A 6,203-nucleotide genomic window follows, 5' to 3' on the forward strand; every position below is an offset into this window, starting at 1 on the left:
CTTACCACCATCTGGGCTAACGCATGGGTGCCTTCCTATTGAAGCGGCTCAGGGCTATCCCAGCTTGAAGGAAGACGGGTCAGAGTTTGGTGAAGCGGATCTGCGAGCAATAAACCGGGAGGTGCGTCCGCTAGCTTGTCAATTGGCTGAAGAAGCAGACTTGTCTCATTATCAAGCCCAATATGACAATCAGAACAAGCGAATAGCTGCACCAATTCATGAATCGGAAAATCTTATCCCTCCAATCCGTAAGCATACTTACGCTCCCGATATTGACCCGTCATTGCTGATCCATGATGAAGCTGTCTTTCAAGCATTAATGGGAATCGACTGGACAACTGTTGATTTCCAGCCGCTGGGTAGAGAAACTGAAGCTGAAGCGGCGCGGATGACCACAACCATCAGGCCAGGCTGGTGACCAAGCTTGAACCGGAAGCCGGTTTAAAACTGCTTCTCCCTTGTGAAAAACAATGATCTTATTGTGGGCACCGTGTTGCCTTGTAATAGGCTAGCTGATACTTTTGATGTTGATATGCCTTCGTGCATAATTACTGCAACTTGCTCTTCCTTTGGGTGATGAACTTTCCAAAGTACTTTCTGCAATAAAAAATCTTAAAGTGCCACCGCGGTTGTACCGTCAGGCGGAATATGATGTCTGCATACATGAAATCAAAACATCCGAAATTTTTAAGTATATGACCAAATTTTTGAGATACATAATACCTGCCATCGTTGAGCGTGAAGTTGGCTTGGCCAATCTTGAAGCGGAGTTTTATAAACCCACACTGTTGGAGGAGATAGCAGCTCCTATATTATATGATGCCGGTTTACCATGTAAACCGTGCCGGGTTATAATAAACACCGTGTTACTCCATAATAGGATGTTAACAAAAAAGATCAAACCGGGCAAATAGTCTCCGGATTAAATGAACCGTGTTCCGTCAATTGACAGTTTAAACCGGCTTAAAACTTTGTCGGTTTAAAAAACGCAATAAAAAGAAAGAAATATCTTTCAAAGAAAAATGTGAAGCAAAGGCAATGACAAAACCGTTTGCAAAAAAGGCTTATTTGAGCTGATCAGATGGCGTTACCATGGCCGAACACGACCAAGCTCCCGATAGGTGTAACTATGGTTCTAGTCAGCCAGGTCCCCAAATGAAACCGTGGCATTTATGCCGATCAAGTGGCATGGCAATGGTTCGGGTTCGACCAAGCCCCCAAGTGATTCTGTGGCCTTAGGCCGATCAAGAGGCATGACTGGTTCAGACGTGACCAAGTCCCCAAGTGATCTGGTGGCTCTCGCCTATCAAGAGGTATTGTATTGGTTCGGACACGACCAAACCCCCAAGTGATATAACATGATGCTTTTTAAAGCTAACTCAAGGGGTAAACCGGAGGCCGCTTTAGAACAACTCCGTGTAACCACACATGATGTAAAAGAACAGATACCCCGCTTTAGCTGAGGTTCCGGTTTATTATATTTAATCATAATATATACATCGTCGTAATATGTACATAAGTAGAGCCAATGGCTCAGGTATAGTAAGGCCGAAGATGAGCTATGTTCCACGGCCTGTTGGTCTCCTCCTCTGATGTACGTGAGTCCTTATGCTCTCGAATATCGATCAGATAGTATGACCCGTTGTGCAGATTCTTGCTGACCACGAAAGGCCCCTCCCAAGGTGGGGATAGCTTATGCATATCAGTCTGATCTTGGATGAGCCGAAGCACCAAATCTCCTTCCTGAAAGGTTCTGGTTCTGACTCGGCGACTGTGATAACGACGAAGATCCTGTTGGTAAATCGCCGATCGGGCGGCTGCTATGTCACGCTCTTCATCCAACCGGTCCAAAGCATCTTGCCGTGCTGTCTCGTTGTCCGCTTCAATATAAGCTGTCACACGAGGTGAATCATGACGGATATCACTGGGGAGAACCGCCTCCGCTCCATAAACCATGAAGAACGTGTGTATCCTGTTGATCTGTTGGGTGTTGTATTGATGCTCCATAACACAGATGGTAATTCTTCTACCCAACAACCCGGCGTTCTCTGCAAAGGAACCATGAGCCGGGGCTTGATGCCTCTCAAGATCTCTTGATTAGCTCTTTCTGCTTGACCATTGGACTGTGGGTGCCACTGATGAAACGTCGAGCCGGATGTGCTCCCGTTCGCAGAACTCCTTCATGGCACCTTTGGACAAATTGGTACCATTATCTGTGATGATACTGTGTGGAAAGCCAAACCGGAAAATCACTTTTTTGATGAACTGAACCGCCGTGGCCGCATCACACTTGCTAACAGGTTCTGCCTCCACCCACTTTGTAAACTTGTCAACCGCCACCAGGAGGTGGGTCTTCTTATCTTTGGACCTTTTGAAAGGCCCAACCATATCCAGCCCCCAAGTCGCAAACGGCCAAGTAATTGGAATCATTCTCAATTCTTGGCCGGTACATGAGCACGTCTTGAAAACCTTTGGCAACCATCACATCGTCTGACCAGATCCTCCGCATCAGCATGAGCAGTTAACCAATAGAAGCCATGGCGAAACGCTTTAGCCACCAGAGATTTTGAACCGGCGTGGTGACCACAATCTCCTTCGTGGATCTCACGCAAAATTTCACGGCCTTCTTCAGGAGACACACAGCGTTGAAACGCCCCTGACACACTGCAATGATGCAACTCGCCGTTGATAATAGTCATGGACTTGGATCGCCGGATTATCTGTCGGGCCAGAGTCTCATCCTCTGGTAACTCGCCCCGGTTCTTGTACGCCAGGTAAGGAAGCGTCCAATCCGGAATAACATGAAGAGCTGCCACCAATTGAGCCTCCAGATCAGGAATAGCCAAATCCGCTTCACCAGGGATCTTGACCGACGGGTTGTGCAGCACATCCAGAAAAACATTGGGCGGGACCGGTTTGCGTTGAGAGCCCAGCCGGCTTAAAGCGTCTGCCGCTTCATTCTTCCGCCGGTCCACGTGGTTCACCTGATATCCTTTAAAATGACCTGCAACAATATCCACCTCACGACGATATGCTGCCATGAGTGGGTCCTTGGAGTCCCAAGTGCCAGACACTTGCTGAGCCACGAGGTCCGAGTCACCGAAGCACTTAACTCGACTTAGATTCATCTCCTTAGCCATCCGGAGACCATGGAGCAAGGCCTATACTCAGCATGCATTGTTAGTACAGGGAACATTAAGCGGAGAACATAACAAAACTTATCACCTTGTGGGGAAGTTAATACGACTCTAGCCCCCGAGCCTTCCAATTGCCTGGATCCGTCAAAATGGATGGTCCAATATGTGTGATCCGGCTTTTCTTCAGGTGCTTGCATTTCCGTCCAATCATTGATGAAATCAACAAGTGCTTGAGACTTAACCGCCGTCCGAGGCACATACTTCAAACCGTGCGGCCCAAGCTCTATAGCCCACTTGGCAATCCGGCCAGTTGCTTCCCGGTTCTGGATGATATCCCCCAAAGGAGCAGAACTGACCACCGTAATTGGGTGCCCTTGGAAGTATTGTTTAAGCTTCTGGCTTGCCATAAAAACTCCATACACCAGCTTCTGCCAATGCGGATACCTTTGCTTGGACTCAATGAGTACCTCGCTGATATAATAGACCGGACGTTGAACCGGATGCTCCTTACCTGCCTCCTTTCGCTCCACCACAATAGCCACGCTGACCGCCCGAGCATTAGCAGCAACATATAGCAGTAACGGCTCCTTGTCAATGGGAGCGGCGAGCACAGGCGGATTGGCCAATTGCCGCTTTAAGTCCTCAAATGCTTCATCAGCAGCAGAACTCCAGACAAACTGATCCGTCTTCTTCAACATCTGATACAAAGGGATTGCCTTCTCACCAAGACGACTGATAAACCGGCTTAACGCGGCAATCCGGCCTGCCAGGCGTTGAACATCATTGATACACTTCGGTTTAGCCAGGGAGGTGATGGCTGTGATCTTCTCCGGATTAGCCTCAATTCCCCTATTGGACACCAGAAAACCCAATAACTTGCCCGCCGGTACACCAAAGACACACTTGTCCGGATTAAGCATCATCTTGTATGTCCTTCAGGTTATCAAAGGTTTCCTTCAAATCATCAATCAGAGTCTCCTTCTCCCTGGACTTACCACGATATCATCCACGTAAGCATGTACATTACGGCCAATCTGCTTGTGAAGACAATTTTGTACACACCGTTGATAAGTTGCCTGGGCACTCTTGAGCCCAAAGGGCATAGACACATAGCAGAAGGCTCCAAAGGGAGTTATGAATGCCGTCTTCTCCTGGTCCTTAACTGCCATTTGATCTGATGATAGCCAGAATATGCATCCAAAAAACTTAAACGCTCACAACCCGCCGTAGCATCAATAATTTGATCAATACGGGGGAGGGCAAAAGGATCTGCTGGACAAGCCTTATTAAGATCTGTGTAATCCACACACATGCGCCAGGTGCCGTTTTTCTTAAGGACCAGCACCGGATTGGCAAGCCACTCAGGGTGAAAAACTTCAACAATAAAGCCAGCTGCTAAGAGCCTGGCTACCTCTTCTCCAATCGCCTTGCGTCTTTCTTCGTTAAACCGGCGGAGGAACTGTTTCACCGGTTTGTATTTAGGATCCACATTAAGGGTGTGCTCAGCGAGTTGCCTCGGTACACCTGGCATGTCAGAGGGCTTCCATGCAAAAATGTCCCGATTCTCACGGATGAACTCGATGAGCGCGCTTTCCTATTTCGGATCCAAGTTGGCACTGATGCTGAACTGCTTGGACGAATCGCCAGGTACGAAGTCAACAAGCTTAGTTTCTGCTGCCGATTTGAACTTCAGGGCCGGATCATGCTCCGTAGTTGGCTTCTTTAATGGAGTCATGTCCGCCGGATCAACATTGTCCTTATAATACTTCAGCTCCTCGGTGGCACAAACCGACTCTGCGTAGGCCGCATCTCCTTCCTCGCACTCCAAAGCGATTTTACGGCTTCCGTGAACCGTTATTGTCCCCTTGTGACCCGGCATCTTGAGCTGCAAATACACATAACAGGGCCGTGCCATAAACTTGGCGTAGGCCGGTCGCCCAAACAGGGCGTGATATGGACTTTGGATTTTCACCACTTCAAACGTCAATGTCTCCGACCTGGAATCATGATCATCCCCAAAGGCCACTTCCAGAGCTATCTTACCAACAGGATATGCTGATCTTGCCAGGTACTACACCGTGGAACACCGTATTAGACGGTTTGAGATTTTTATCTGTTAGTCCCATACGACGGAAGGTCTCATAGTACAAGATATTAATGCTGCTCCCTCCATCCATGAGCACCTTGGTGAACTTGTAACCTCCCACCTGAGGCGCCACCACCAGAGCCAACTGACCCGGATTATCAACCTGGGGAGGGTGATCCTCTCTGCTCCATATGATTGGCTGTTCAGACCAGCGTAGATAACGGGGTATGGCCGGTTCAACAGAGTTGACGCCCGCCTCTGAACCTTCCGGTCTCGCTTGTCCAAGCTAGTGGTGAAGACATGGTACTGCCCACTACTCAACTGCTTTGGGTTGCTCTGGTAACCTGACTGTTGCTGCTGTTGGTTGTAACCACCCTGGTTGTTCTGACTATTTTGATTATTATGTCCGCCCGGATTACCATTAAATCCTGAACCGGAATTTCCTCCACCGTAACCCGGCCCGGACCCTGAGCCACCGCCGGAGCCGTGATCATACCGGAAAGCATTAGAATTCTTGAACTCCTGCATAATGAAGCAATCCTTCCAAAGGTGGTTTGCTGGCGCCTCCTTCGTCCCATGTCTTGGACAGGGCTGGCTCAGTAGATAGTTTAGGCGGTCCGGGTTAGGGTTGGGTGCCCCATTGCGATTTTTTGGTTTACCCTTGCGTCGCTGGCCATTGTCCTGCGTGTTGGTATTAGCCACAAAGTCCATGTTACCATCCGCTTTACGCTTGCCTCCACCACCATTGCCTGCCCAGTGATGCTGCTGACCTTTGGAGTTGCTGTTCCTCTTTCCCTTCCCTGCCTTGTCATCATCAGATTCGGGATCCTTGGTACTATCAGAATCAGCATACTTTACCAAAGCAGCCATGAGGGTCCCCATGTCAGTGCAATGACGCTTCATCCGTCCCAACTTCAGCTTTAGGGGCCCAAACCGGCAGTTGCCTTCTAGGGTTAATACTGCGGTGTCAGCGTTGATGC

Source organism: Triticum urartu, chromosome 2, assembly GCF_003073215.2.
Source record: "Triticum urartu cultivar G1812 chromosome 2, Tu2.1, whole genome shotgun sequence".
Taxonomy (NCBI): Eukaryota; Viridiplantae; Streptophyta; class Magnoliopsida; order Poales; family Poaceae; genus Triticum; species Triticum urartu.